Here is a 16,269-nt window from a genome sequence, read left to right as displayed (position 1 = left end):
GGTCTTTGTTTGAAACAGTGCGGAATAGTTTCGTAACTAACGCCACCCGGAACACCACAGCGTAACAGTGTGTCCGAACGTCGTAACCGCACTTTATTAGATATGGTGCGATCTATGATGTCTCTTACTGATTTATTGCTATCCTTTTGGGGTTATGCTTTACAGACAGCTGCATTCACGTTAAATAGGGCACCATCTAAATCCGTTGAGATGACACCATATGAACTATGGTTTTGAAAGAAACCCAAGTTGTCGTTTCCAAAAGTTTGGGGCTGCGATGGTTATGTGAAAAAGATTCAACCTGATAAGCTCGAACCCAAATAGGAGAAATGTGTCTTCATAGGATACCCAAAGGAAACTACTGGGTACACCTTCTATCACAGATCCGTAGGCAAGATTTTTGTTGCTAAGAATGGATCCTTTCTAGACAAGGCGTTTCTCTCGAAAGAATTGAGTGGGAGGAGAGTAGAACTTGATGAGGTAATTTTACCTGCTCCCTTATTGGAAAGTAGTTCATCACAGAAATCAGTTCCAATGATTCCTACACCAATTAGTGAGGAAGCTAATGATAATGATCATGAAACTTCTGATCAATTTACTACTGAACCTTGTAGGTCAACCGGAGTAAGATCCGCACCAGAGTGGTATGGTAATCCTGTTTTGGAAGTCATGTTACTTGACCATGACGAACCAACGAACTATGAGGAAGCAATGATGAGCCCAGATTCCGCGTAATGGCTTGAGGCCATGAAATCTGAGATGGGATCCATGTATGAGAACAAAGTGTGGACTTTGGTTGGCTTGCCCGATGATCGCCATGCCATAGAAAATAAATGGATCTTCAAGAAGAAGACTAATGCTGATGGTAATGTTATTGTCTACAAAGCTCGACTTGTTGCGAAAGGTTTTTGACAAGTTCAAGGAGTTGACTACGATGAGACTTTCTCACCCGTAGTGATTCTTAAGTCCGTCTGAATCATGTTAGCAATTTCCCCATTTTATGATTATGTAATTTGGGAAATAGATGTCAAAACTGCATTCGTGAATGGATTTCTGGAAGAAGAGTTTTATACGTAATTTCCAAATGGTTTTGCTGATCCAAAGGATGCTAACAAAGTGTGCAAGCACTACTAGGGAAAACCTTATACACAGAATCTTACCAGTAGCGCTTGTTAAAATGATGCACTGCTGCTACTTAGTAGTAGCGCGTCTGGCTAAACCACGCTACTGTTACCCCCTTAGCAGTAGCACGGCAGGAACAGAACGCACTACTACTACAATTGCCACACCGGTCCCGACGTGCTAGGTATAGTAGTAGCGCCCTTCTAGAAACGGCGCTACTACTACAGATTTTAGCAGCAGCGTGTTTTTCCTCCCCACGCTACTGTTAAAGCTATTTTCACCTAACCCCCCGCGCGACCTGATTCCCTTTCCTCTACTTCCTCCCCCAATTCCCCACTCTCTCTTTTCCCCCTTGACGCGTCCGCCTCGCCGCCGTCTCGCTGCCGTCTCCCCGACCCCGCCTCGCGGCCGTCTCCCCTGACCCTGCCTCGCCGCCTTCTCCCCCGACCCTACCTCGCCGCCGTCTCTCCCGACCCCGCCTTGCCGCCGTCTCCCTTGACCCGCCTCGCCGCCGTCTCCCCCGACCCCGCCTCACTGTTGTCTCCCCCGATCCCGAGCCCGCCCTCGCCGCCCCTACCTCCGTCACCGAGCACCTCCCCACCATCGTCTCTCCCTCTGTAAGCCTCCCACCCCCCCCACCCCCTCTCTCTTTGCTTAGTTAGTAGATGATTTTAGTAGTAGTAGATGTTAATTTAGGGTTCATAGATAATGATTTTTAGTAGTAGTGGATATTAATTAGTACTAGTGATGGTAAACTAGTTGTATAATTAGCAGTAGTAGATTTTAATTACTAGTAGATGTAGTAGTAGATGTTAATTAGTAGTAGTAGATGTACTAGTTTCTTTCTATTTATAGTAAGTTTATATGTAGTAAGAACGAGTTGAATTAATAGAACTATTTTAGTTTTACTTGAACTAGTTTAGTTTTAGTTGAACTAGTTTAGTAAGTAAATTAATAACTAGTTGAACTACTTTATTTTTAGAAAGAACTAGTTTTTTTTCTATTTATAGTAAGTTTATATTTAGTAAGAACTAGTTGAATTAATAGAACTAGTTGAACATGTCATATTTGTTGTTATTTGTTAGTTTAAGCAATTATTTCATGTTTTGGTTACACCTCCGAGTGGCCTATGTTTTGCCGGAGTGTTGATTAATTAATTTCCGTTCCGGCAAATTTCAGGCGCTCGATATGTTCTTTTTTAGCAAAGGTCATGCCGGATTTTTTCGTGAATTCTGGCATGACTTGTGCTAGAAGATTTACAAGTTTAATCTTTGAATTATGAACGTAGGAAATGTCGTACTTGGACAACGACAATCTCCCGGGGGAGTGCAGCTGGTGCCACGACGATCGAGGTATGTGCGACAAGTTCGTTGAGCTGGATGAAGATCGGCACTTCAGCATTAAACTTGAGGAGACCTTCGATGTTGAAACGGTACGCAAAAACGACAAGTGTTTTTTTCGTAATTAAGCATGACTTCAACTATTTCAACGTCTAATTTTCATCTTTTACAATTCGACTAGCTTATCCCATGCCATGCAAGACGCTATGTCTTGGAGAGGATGGGTTTTGAAGACCATGAAAATTTTGAAACAAAGAAAATACACCTAAGGACCCATCATGATATGGATTTTGAAGTAAATCTGTGCAATGCTCAGAGGGTAACCCATTTTGGTTGCCAAAATTGGGAAGCACTTTGCAAAATGTATGGTTTTTATGTGGGTATGATTGTCACCATGGATCTTGGTGATCCTTACATCGAGCAAGACAATATGGACATTTGGGTCCATGTTGATACGCTTCCAATTATACCACTATGTGAGTTTCTCAAACATAGTTATTAACTAATTTATATTGTTTATTTCAAAATAGTTGACAACTTATTTCCATTGACAGCTTATTTTGATTCTTCAAAGACTGTGCGGAAGATGGTAGACAAAACCCACTACACCGATGGCTCCGAATTAACTTATAAGGAGAAAAATCATCTGATCGCATTTTGTACTCGTCTTGAGGATTACAATATCTATAATCGAATTCCTCCAAATTATGGTGAATACGTGCCACTAGTGCACGTGTTGAACCACGGTAACTTCTCTGGAGATACCTTGGTAAGATTTTTTACTATTATGACATCCGTGCATCTTTTGCATACTTCTAAAACTAGTACATCATTGCTAACTACGAAGTTATTACCATGTTTTTGAACAGAAACTCCCGATGGATTGTGTGCCTCATCTGATGTATCTGAATGGTCGCCTTACAGTTCTGAACATACTGCCAGGTAAATCTAGGGAGCTCACTTGTGCATATCGGATTTCTTAAACCGGTGAACACATGTTCATCAAAGAATGGAAGAAATGTATGGACATTCGCAAGGAGGTTCTTGGAAGTAACATTCAGCGGAAGGCAAGAATTGGAGACAGGCTAATCTCCATTCTCCATAATGGAGAGTCAGGGGCTATCTTGTTTTTTGCTATTTTATCTTAGAAAATGTAGTAGATCTTAATCGAATGTAGTAGGTCCTATGAGGTACAATATGTTTATTATGTGGTAATGTGTTAGAGTTGATAATGAGGAGTACTTGTCATTACGTCTAGTGACCAATTTGCTAAGTTGATCTTGAGGAGGTGTTATATGACAATGATGTATTATGATGATAAGTTGTTAATGATATGATGATGATGATATTATTATATCATTGGGTGAAAGAACCGCGGATTAGTTTCAAGTGGATGGACATTCCTTGAAACTAGTCCACGGTTCTTTCACCCCGTGATGTAATAACTCATTATGATGTAAAAACAATCTCTAAATTCCTGTTGTATGAAAACTTGTGTAAAGGTGTATGAATACAACGTGAAATAAAAAAGAAATAAAATACTAAATAATAGTAGTAGCGCGGTCAAGTAGAAGCTCTACTACTAATTACCAGTAGCACTCTTCTGTAGAAGCGCTACTACTAAGTCAATTTAGCAGTAGCATGGGTCTAAGCACGCTATTGCTAAGCTTTAGCTCTAGCGCCTTATCATAGCGCTCCTGCCCGCGCTACTGATAGGCCTAAAACCCGTGCTGCTGCTAGTCTTTTCCCTAGTAGTGAAGCTCTAGCAATCCATTTATGGACTGGTGCAAGCATCTCGCAGTTGGAATAAACATTTTGACAGTGTGATCAAAGCATATGGTTTTATACAGACTTTTGGAGAAGCCTGTATTTACAAGAAAGTGAGTGGGAGCTCTGTAGAATTTCAAATATTATATGTGGATGGCATATTGTTGATTGGAAATGATATAGAATTTCAGGATAGCGTAAAAGGATACTTGAATAAGAGTTTTTTCTATGAAAGACCTCGGTGAAGCTACTTATATATTTGGCATCAAGATCTATAGAGTTAGATCAAGATGTTTAATTGGACTTTCACAAAGCACATACCTTGATAAAGTTTTGAAGAAGTTCAAAAAGTATCAAGCAAAGAAAGGGTTCTTGCCTGTGTTACAAGGTGTCAAGTTGAGTCAGATTCAACTAGCGGTGTGACCCGCGCATTTGCGCGGCTAGATATATTTCATGTAGTCATAGTTGGCATAATTTTCTTTGTAATTACCTATTATTACTATTTTTTTAGTTTGGCCTTTATTCGAATAATCATGAGATTACACTACATCCAAAGATACGGCTGCCTTAAACATGATATATATACTCTCGTGTTTCATCTTCAACTCCTTCTCATCATACAATGTCTATTTTACTAATACTTCGTTAACAACTTCTATACACCTTTATAACCTTACCTTGGCACCTCTATCGACCCCCCCATTGCTAGTGGCAATGGCAATGTAGACATGCTCATCATTCTCAATACCACCCTTGACTAAATATATCAGATCCTAACGTCACACATATACAAAGCATTTCTATCACTTGTCCTATGGAATTATGAGTATTGAAATTGACGTACATGGCCATGATACTATGTTACCAAGGGATTTTAACTCCAAATGTTTTTACCATCTCTTAATGAAGTGTTCTACTTCTCCGAATAAGACTATCCCTCACTTTTTTACATCTCATAGCTATTACCAGTATATGTGTGGAAAATGTTATTTGAAGCATGATTCTTTCCTACTCACTGAGTCATGACTAACCTCATGACTCCTAAAATAGAGGTAATGTCCTTGTCCACATAATAAGACTTGTAGTAACTATTTATTTATGTAATCAACAACTTTAGCTATATTGCTATAATATTGACTCACAATATAATCTTAGATGGGGATATTTATGGAAATAATTATTGTTGTTTGATATTTGAGGTATTTGAGATAGGAAGGTATTCAGTTATGGCACATCAACAAAACTATCTTCCCGTAAAACAACCTAATTACTTTATATATTATGATCATAAGTATCTCATAGTTTTTTTGCAGTTGAAAGTATGTCATAGTTAATTAGAATCTCATATGCCAATTTGTGGCGTGGATCAAATCAGTTGAAATATAGGACCTCCACATTCATATTGGGTTTTCCTTTTTTTGAGTTATATTGGCTTTTCTATTTTTTTCGTATATCGAGGGTACTTGTCGTGGATTTGTCACGGTAGATGTCCTTAGTGTGAGGACTTTAGTCGCGAGGCCAACGCATCTATGTGGTAGCTTGAGAGGGGTTGAGTGGGACGAGAGACGCAGCACAGGACAGGGATTTAGACAGCTTCGGGCCCCGGGAAACATCATCCGGTAAAAACCCTACATGCTGTTTGAGGCTAGGTCTCATTATCATCACGAGGGAGTCGCCGTAAACCGGCTCTCCTCTTTGTGTCTAGCCCTAAGATTGTTTCTTGCTTGTAGCCTGTCCCTCTTTGGGGAGCCCTGCCCCTCCTTATATATGTTGAAGGGGCGGGTTACATGTGGAGTCCTATTAGGATTAGGACTAGTCTCCCTTCTAATACAAACCGGATACAAGTCCGGGTCTTCCTTGTAAAGTAAATATTCCTCACGCCTTTTCTCTTAAACCGGCCCACTATAGCGTGATCCGGCCTTCCAAAAACCGCCCATTGGGCCACCGGGTCTTGTCGCTCCTCTGACCCGCCTGCCGAATTACCAATGAATCGTAAACCACCATGTCCAAGTGGGTCGCCAGTGAATCGTCAAACTCTAGCCGGGTCATACATCCGGCGGTTTATACCGCGGGGTATATCCCCGACATTAGCCCCCAGTTTAATTTGGATTTATCCATGTTAAACTGATCTGCAACATAAACACAAAAACAAATTTGTCGGGTTGTGCTCCGGTTTGAATATCCTTGTAAGCCGGCACTTGATCATCCTTAAATCCTTGTCATTTCTTCCTTCCAAGTTAATAACCATCTTCATAATCAATTTGCTTGCAGAAGATATTTTGTAAATAAAGAATCCATTTGAATCGGCCTTCAATGCTCGGTTTATGATTACCACCATTGTCTGGTTATAAAAACTGATAATTCTGGGTCATGATTGTTGCCAACACCGGTTCATGATTGTTGCCAATGCCGGTTCATGATTATTGATGATGCCGGGTCAATCCGGTTTGCTCAAAACAGAGAATTTGAAAATAGTTCTTCGATAATAATATAATACCTGTAGCCCCCAAGTCTTGAGTAGAACAAAGTGATGGCTTAAGACTTGTTTCAATATAAATACTGCCACTTAAGAAGAAATCCATGTTGTTCATCCCAGTGACTAGTAAAAACTGAATACTCCGTACTATGTAGCCCCCAAGTGCCGGGTTGTCATGCTTGCAGCAACCTGGGACTTGTAATTGTCTTAGACTCATAAAACTTCAACCAGTGTAGCCCCCAAGGGCCGGGTCATTATGCAATAATGAGCAGGGACTTTGTAGGTATAATCATGTAGATTTGAGCAATGATGTGTTGCCCCCAAGGACTGACTCATTATAATGTGATGAGTCGGGTCTTCAATAATATGAGCAGAAAATTACTTTGCATTAGCCCCCAAGTGTCATGGTGCATGCTTGCAGCGACATGAGACTTGCATATAACTTCAATTTGAATAATGTAGCCCCCAAGTGCCGGGTCGTAAGCCTGCAGCGACTCAGGACTATTCCTTCAATTGTAGAATAAACCATATCCTTTGATAAAATAATATCCAATGTGCTAAAGCGACTTTGAAAACCTCAATAATATCAGTTATTAATAAAAATCCGGCCATGTTGGCTATTCAAGATAATATAATCCGGTATGAAAGCCATATTCATCCAATCTCATAATGAAAATTCAGCCAAGTTTGGCTATTTGAATAATATAACCCAATGATTTATAAGAGCATGATTCCAATGGTGCAATCCAAATATATACTGGCGACGTATAGTCCAAAGCCAGGCCGGTTTAACAAACACCGCATAATTTCTCATCATATACTGGCGACTTATCGTCTTAAAACCAGGCCGGTTTAATAAACACCGGATAATTTATCATCATGCTTTATTTAACCTGTTTCTGCATACAACAAGTTTAAAGTGTCCTGGCGGTTTACCGCCGGACGGGTCATAATGCCCAACATATAACCTGGGTTTATAACCAAGGCTGCACTTAAGAACAATCAAATATGAAATATATCATACCTCTGACATTGAATCACATCGCTGATTTACCAACTTTTTGTAGTAAGGGTGATAATACCAATCTTGAGTACTGATAACTCCTTCCATATTGTGCCGGTTTATGATAAAACCGTACCGGGTTATGATAGACACCGGATTATCCATATATAATACTGGCGACTTGTAGTCGAACCAGACCGGGTTAATAATCGCCGGATCATAATTAATAATGTACTGACAACTTGTAGTTGAAAGTCAAGCCGGGTTAATAAACACCGGTTTACTCCATAATAAGATGGTAACATAAAACCAAACCAGGCAGATAGTCTCCAGATTAAGATTTGACCGTGTTCCGCCAATTTGTAATTGATAGTTGAACCGGAAAAAATATGCTTGTCGACATAAAAGAAATCCAACAAAAGCAAAGAACGAACAAACCATGAAAACAACATGGAAGCAAAGGCAATGATAAAAACCATTTGCAAAAATATGCTATACTGAGCTGTTCAGATGGTATTACCATGGTCGGGCAGGATCAAGGCCCCCAATAGGAGTGACAATGATTCAAGTCAGCCAGGTCCCCAAATGACTCGTGGCATATATGCCAGATCAAGAGGCGTGACAATGGTTCGGGTTCGACCATGCCCCCAAGTGATTTTGTGGCCTTAGGCCGACCAAGAGGCGTGACTGGTTCAGACTTGACCATGTCCCCAAATGATCTCGTGGCTGTCGCCTATCAAATGGTGTTCGTTGGTTCGGACACGACCAAGGCCCCCAGTGATATAAAAAAAATGTCAAGGGGTAAACCGGAGGCCGCTTTAAACAGAACCACTCCGTGTAACCTCGCATGATGAGAAAAACAGAGACCCCGCTTTATGAAGCAGAAGCCCCCATGTGATCAATAATATGTTAGGCCAATAAGGCAGGATACCCATGTTTGAACCGCGCATCATGGCAGCAGGTCCTCTTCGGTAATTTTTAACTTTTTTGCAAGAGATGAATTCTTCTTGAACCGGGATCTTAAACCGGATAGTGAGAGCTTCAAAACTTTGTGGGAGACATCTTTCCCTTGATCCGGATTTTAAACCGGAATCTTCATTTTCAGCCGGAAATTTTCTGACGGTCTTTAAACTCGAACTTGCGAGAAGTTAATTCCTTTTTGAACCAGAAATTCTTAAACCGGATTTGAGAGCTTCAGTGAGACTGGCTTCCCTTGAGCCGGATTTTAAACCGGGATCTTTTCTGATGACCCGGAACTTCTTCATTGAGCCGGGATTTTGTAATTGTCATATACTTTCTAAGCCGGAAATTTTCTGACGGCCTTCAAATAACAGTAGCCTCCGGGACCGGGTTATCCTTCCCTCCATTGTCCTGGGGTTTTTAAATTTGCTGAAACTGGCAAGACTTGTTGCGTCATATCATCGTAGCCCCCGAGTCTCAAGGTGACTCGACGAGTTGGCTTGAGATTCTCCATACTTGACCGTCATATAAACCGGCATAACTTGTATACCATAGGTGTTGATAGCATGATGTGAATCCACAGAAGGTTGAGGTGACTGCGGCAGGTTATAAATGATCCCGTATGAGCCGTGTCAGCAATTCGGCCAATAGTTCCTTCCAACTGGCGATTTGAATTTAACCAAAACTATAGTGACGGTGACTTGTGCGCCTGCCCATTGAGCCACCCAGTGCAGACGGCGGTTGATAGTATATGATAATTTGCCTCCAATTTGAAAGAAAACCGGGCTACCCAAGCTGTGACTTGCTCACGCAGACATGTGCGGCCTGGTATGTTGATGTAGACCAGGCCGCGAGAGACGGATGGCAAGGACGACCGCATCATAAGAAGCGGCTCAGACGGATGAATCGGCCGCGGGGCTATAAACCGGCGCAGGCGAGTCAACCACGTCATTTGGATGCAGCGAACAATTGTCCTGCATCAACAATATTGCGGACCAAGGCAAAGATAAACTGCTCTTTGACAAAAATGATATGTGCCAATAAAATATATTTAAAATGGATATCACCTGATGTGTCAGGCCAGAAATAATCACTGCGGAATTGATGATCACCACGGCGAAGCTGAAATCAATCATGGACAAGTCGGCCATACGAGCAGACGGATGAAACGGCCGCAGCGTAAATCGGTACGGACGGGCGAGTCGGCCGGCGCGTAAACCGGTGCGGACGAGCAAGTTGTCCTCCGCGTTGTAAACCGGCGCGGACGCATGAACCGGTGGCCAGGGCAGACGGGCGAATCGTCCGTGATGTTGATATAACCCGGACTGCGATACGCGTGTCCGTGAATGGCATAAAAATTGTCCTGTGTAAAAATATTACAAGAGAGAGTAATTTTTCTTTGATAAAAAAGAAGAGTGTTTAATACATAAATTTAGATGAATACCACCTGTTGTTTGGGCAGACAGTAAAACACCACAGCATCAGAAGCGGCTTCGGAGTGATGAGTCGGTCGCGGCCTTGTAAGCCGGCACAGACGAGCCAGTTGTCCTCCGCGTTATAAACCGGTGCGGACGCGTGAACCAGCGGCGAGGGCGGACGGGCGAGTCGTCCGTGACGTCGTAAAGTGATGCGGACGGCGAGTCAAACATGATGTTGTTTAACCCGTGCAGATGTACAAATCGGCGCAGACGGATGTAATCCGAACATCGGGGCAGCGACTCGCACGTGTATCCGTCGAGCATCATAGCAATGACAAACACCAGTGTTTGAGGCGCCCCCTTAGGTGACACCTTGTTGTAATGATCCTGGTATTTGTTTTTCAGATGAACCCAGATGCTGGCGCTGGATATGACAGTGGCTTCGGTTTGGAGACCCGGCGCACGGAGACGTGCTACGCGGAAGTGGGCGCGTAGCCCAGCGCGACCGCGATACGGATGAGGTGCAAGGGTGATTTAAACCGGAGGCGGGGCGTGACCCGTGGTGGGTGAGGAGTCCGGGTCGTGGTCGTTTCTGGCCAATTCATCTTTTGTTTCCCCGAGTCGTGGTCGTTTTGTGGTGCTGGCTTGAAGCAAGGTGGCGTAACCGGCTCTTAGTGGAGACAAGCAGCAGCACCCTTTTATATTTAATAATCCTTCCTTGGAGTTCGTGCGTGTGTAATGGTTGTACTAGTTGAGAGATCTTTCACGTGAAACAATTCAGAAATCCATTAGGCTTTGGGTTTCGGATTGATTATCAGAAACTTTAATTCATGCAGATCAATCTGGCGATCTCACGCGGCCGCAAGCAGCTGTCCCAATCGCAATTTGTACTGGCAGATGACATAGGACGCCTGTCAGCTGTCTGATCGCTTTGGGTTTGGACGATAGTACATGGAGCAGTGACCGTTGCTGATGGATTTTTGACGCATAGCATGTAGAAATTCCTCCAAACTTTGAAGTAAACAGTACAAGTACGTGCAGCTGCGTGCAGCTGCCGGTTGACCCGGCCTGAGACCCGGTCATTGTTTAATCATATTGAACTAGGCTTTCCTTAGACCGGCACTGCTTTGAAGAGAATTGCATGTTCGACGTGGAGTACAAAAATTGATCAATACTTCCCCGGTTGAATTGTATCGGGCTTGCGGCTTTTTCCTTTGCTCCCCACGAGGTAAATCTGAAACGGTTTACAGGAGATCTTTAGAGAAGTACCGATTGCAGACCGTCCAAAAACGCGTGTGTAGATGCCGACTAGATCCGCTTTGCGGTGGCGTGTGAAACATCGTAACGAAACTTCGGAGCTTGATCTTTAGACAAGGCTGACACCGATGTTTATAGAAAAGCAAATCTACCCATGGCTCACGATGGCCGACTAGATTAGACTAGGAAGAACGACCACGGCAGCGACTTTTGCACCGGCTCTTCTTCCGCCGGAAAATTGCGAGCTTCTCGAACCCTAGAAAAGATCCCTCCAAGAACTCAACACCAGCATGCGCAGGCCCCACGGTGGGCGCCAACTGTCGTGGATTTGTCACGGCAGATGTCCTTAGTGTGAGGACTTTAGTCGCGAGGCCAACGCATCTATGTGGTAGCTTGAGAGGGGTTGAGTGGGACGAGAGACGCAGCACAGGACAGGCATTTAGACAGCTTCGGGCCCCGGGAAACATCATCCGGTAAAAACCCTACATGCTGTTTGAGGCTAGGTCTCATTATCATCACGAGGGAGTCGCCATAAACCGGCTCTCCTCTTTGTGTCTATCCCTAAGATTGTTTCTTGCTTGTAGCCTGTCCCTCTTTGGGGAGCCCTGCCCCTCCTTATATATGTTGAAGGGGCGGGTTACATGTGGAGTCCTATTAGGATTAGGACTAGTCTCCCTTCTAATACAAACCGGATACAAGTCCGGGTCTTCCTTGTAAAGTAAATATTCCTCACGCCTTTTCCCTTAAACCGGCCCACTATAACGTGATCCGGCCTTCCATAAACCGCCCGTTGGGCCACCGGGTCTTGTCGCTCCTCTGACCCGCCTGCCGAATTACCAATGAATCGTAAACCGCCATGTCCAAGTGGGTCGCCAGTGAATCGTCAAACTCTAGCCGGGTCATACATCCGGCGGTTTATACCGCGGGGTATATCCCCGACAGTACTCATCCAGGTGTGTAACCTTAAGGCAAAGACATGTACATATGTATATTAGTTCGTCTGCAGCCCCATTGCGCATTGCCCATGATCCCTATTGGATTCCTTAAGTTGTTTCTTCCTTATTACACCCTCCGTTCCTGAATATAAGTATTATTAAAGATTCTAATGCGGACTACATACGAAGCGAAATGAGTGAATCTACACTATAAAATTTGTCTATATACATCCATATGTAGTCTTTATTGAAATCTTTAAAATGGCTTATATTTAGGAAAGGAGGGAGTAGACTACATGCATGTTCTAGCGATACTATTCAGAACTGGTGGTACATAAGGAAGCTGTGAGTTATGTTGCAAGTAAGGAAGCTATCAAGAGTTTAAGCAGGAAGTATGAAAAGTTGTTGGCTTCGGTATCACTAAGTATTTTTAAAGATTCTAATGCGGACTACATACAAAGCAAAATGAGTGAATCTACACTATAAAATTTGTCTATATACATCCATATGTAGTCTTTATTGAAATCTTTAAAATAGTTTATGTTTAGGAAAGGAGGGAGTAGACTACATGCATGTTCTAGCGATACTGTTCAGAACTGGTGGTACATAAGGAAGTTGTGAGTTATGTTGTAAGTAAGGAAGCTATCAAGAGTGTAAGCAGGAAGTATGAAAAGTTGTTGGCTTCGGTATCACCTGTTGTGCCTTCCATCGATCCATTGATTCATCGCCATTCTTAGGGTATCCGAGCGTCGTGGGTACCCAATATGCCCTGTGGTGTGCCTGCTTCGGTCTGCTGACCATCATGGCAGCTGTCATGCTCCCACCTGTCCGTCCGTACTTGAGGGCATTTGTGCCTTAATTGATATACTGAGCATCATGGTTGCTGTCGTGGTCCCGCTGGGTGTCGAGTGTGTACTGGAGGGTGTTCATGTCTACTTCGACCTGTCGAGCATCATTGTGGCTACCGTACTCCCACTGGGCATTCGAGTGCGTACTGGAGAACATTTCGTAATAGTTCATGTAGAGAATATACATGTATGTGCCCGTGTGCCTTGCACAAACACGTTCTTGTTGAGTATCAATCCATTTATGCATGTATAGTCTCAGTGGGATTTGATACGTCCCTATACAGCCACATTGACTAACTTCAAAAATCCTGATTGTATTTTGAGGCACCATGAAGAATCAATTAACGTACTTATATTGGCAAGTGGTCACTCAGGGCACCTGTTCACACGCAGATGCATGCATACGGGCATGTGTGTGTCTGTGTTGTGCTCTGCCAAAACCTATGATTGCCTTCACTCCTTCAGTTTAATTGACCGTGCTGCCACAGCCCACAACCGCAAGTCGAGGGACCACTCACCACGCTGTTGCGGGCCCATCCCACAGCAGGTTCCTTTGCAGTCGTTGTCGCCGTCGCCGTCGCTCACACACCAGTAGGATTAGATAGTCCGGATCGTTGATCATTCATCCTTGTCCAACACGTAATGCGTTTTTACTTTCCTATACACGTACGCGGACTGTTCATTATTTGGTGTGGCCGGACTCTTTCTATAGTTTTTTCTGACGGGGACTTGTTTTTTGACGGGGACTCTTTCTATAGTTGGCAGCCGTAACATGCAATGGCAGCGTACGATTACATGTGCTTGTTTTATTTTACGTGACATGCGAGACTGTTTCACATGACTTTATTTGTATGTAACGTTACATCTTTTTAATCTTAACCGTTAATATCTAAAATCGACGATCGAGATAATTTAATCTATGTGGACAACCGTAATCGCTCGTTTGCCTCTTGTCTTAATTATATAATAGATGCCCGACCACTTTACAAGATAGAGAGAAAATGAAAGTCATTCCCTATGCTTCAGCCATAGGTTCTATCATGTATGCAATGTTGTGTACCAGACCTGATGTGTGCCTTGCTATTAGTTTAGCAGTGAGGTACCAAAGTAATCTAGGAGTGGATCACTAGATAGCGGTCAAGAACATCCTGAAATACCTGAAGAGGACTAAGGATATGTTTCTCGTTTATGGAGGTGACAAAGAGCTTGTCGTAAATGGTTACATTGATGCAAGCTTTGACACTGATCCAGATGACTCTAAGTCACAAACCGAATACGTATTTATATTGAACGGTGGAGCTGTCAGTTGGTGCAGTTCTGAGCAAAGCCTTGTGGCGGGATCTATGTGTGAAGCGGAGTACATAGCTGCTTTGGAAGCAGCAAATGAAGGAGTCTCGATGAAGGAGTTCATATCGGATCTAGGTGTCATACCTAGTGCATCGGGTCCAAAGAAAATCTTTTGTGGCAATACTGGTGCAATTTCCTTGGCAAATGAATCCAGATATCACAAGAGAACCAAGCACATCAAGAGACGCTTCAATTCCATCTGCGATCAAGTCAAGGAGGGAGACATAGAGATTTGCAAAATACATACGGATCTGAATGTTGTAGACCCGTTGACTAAGCCTCTCTCACGAGAAAAATATGATCAGCACCAAGACTCCATGGGTGTTAGAATCATTACTGTGTAATCTAGATTATTGACTCTAGTGCAAGCGGGAGACTGAATGAAATATGCCCTAGAGGTAATAATAAAGTTGTTATTTATATTTCCTTATATCATGATAGATTTTTATTATTCATGCTAGAATTGTATTAACCGGAAACTTAGTACATGTGTGAATACATAGACAAATAGAGTGTCACTAGTATGCCTCTACTTGACTATCTCATTAATTAACGATGTTTAAGTTTCCTAGCCATAGACATGAGTTGTCATTTGATGAATGGGATCACATCATTAGAGAATGATGTGATTGACATGATCCATCCGTTAGCTTAGCACTATGATCGTTTAGTTTATTGCTATTGCTTTCTTCATGGCTTATACATGTTACTATGACTATGAGATTATGCAACTCCCTAATATCAGAAAAACACTTAGTGTGCTATAAAACGTCACAATGTAACTAGGTGATTATAAATATGCTCTACAGGTGTCTCCGATGGTGTTTGTTGAGTTGGCATAGATCGAGATTAGGATTTTTCACTCTGATTATCGAAGAGGTATCTCTGGGCCCTGTCAGTAATGCACATCACTATAAGCCTTGCAAGAAATGTAACTAATGAGTTAATTATGGGATGATGCATTACGGAGCGAGTAAAGAGACTTGCGGTAACGATATTGAACTAGGTATAGTGATACCGACGATTGAATCTCGGGCAAGTAACATAATGATGACAATGGGAACAACGTATGTTGTTATGCTGTTTGACCGATAAAGATCTTCGCAGAATATGTGGGAGCCAATATGAGCATCCAGGTTTGGCTATTGGTTATTGGCCGGAGATGAGTCTAGGTCATGTATACATAGTTCCTGAACCCGTACGGTTCACACGCTTTACGATCGGTATTATGAGTTTATGTGTTTTTATGTACCCAAGGTAGTTCCAAGTCCCAGATGAAGAGGAGTCTTGAAATGGTCAAGACATAAAGATTGATATATTGGAAGACTATATTAGGACACCAGATTAGTTCTGAGGTGTATCAGGTATTTTTCGGAGTACCGGGGGGTTACTGGAACCCCTCGGGGGGTTATTGGGCCTCATGGGCCTTGTCGGTGTCAAAACCGGCGGATCTCGGGTAGGGGGTCCCAAACTGTGCGTCTAAGACTAATGGCGACAGGAGGCTGGGGACACGATGTTTACCCAGGGTCGGGCCCTCTCGATGCAGGTAATACCCTACTTCCTGCTTGATTGAACTTGATGATATGAGTATCACAAGAGTTGATCTACCACGAGATTAGAGAGGCTAAACCCTAGAAGCTAGCCTATGGTATGATTGTTTTTGTCCTGTGGACTAAACCCTCCCGTTTATATAGACATCGGAGCGGGCTAGGGTTATACAGAGTCGGTTTACGGAGGAGGAGATCGACATCTGAATCGCCAAACTTGCCTTCCACGCCAAGGAGAGTCCCATCCGG

The sequence above is a fragment of the Triticum aestivum genome, chromosome 4A (assembly GCF_018294505.1).
Source record: "Triticum aestivum cultivar Chinese Spring chromosome 4A, IWGSC CS RefSeq v2.1, whole genome shotgun sequence".
In the NCBI taxonomy this organism is placed as follows: domain Eukaryota; kingdom Viridiplantae; phylum Streptophyta; class Magnoliopsida; order Poales; family Poaceae; genus Triticum; species Triticum aestivum.
The sequence above is the reverse complement of the archived record's forward strand: the minus strand, read 5'-3'. Positions refer to the sequence as shown.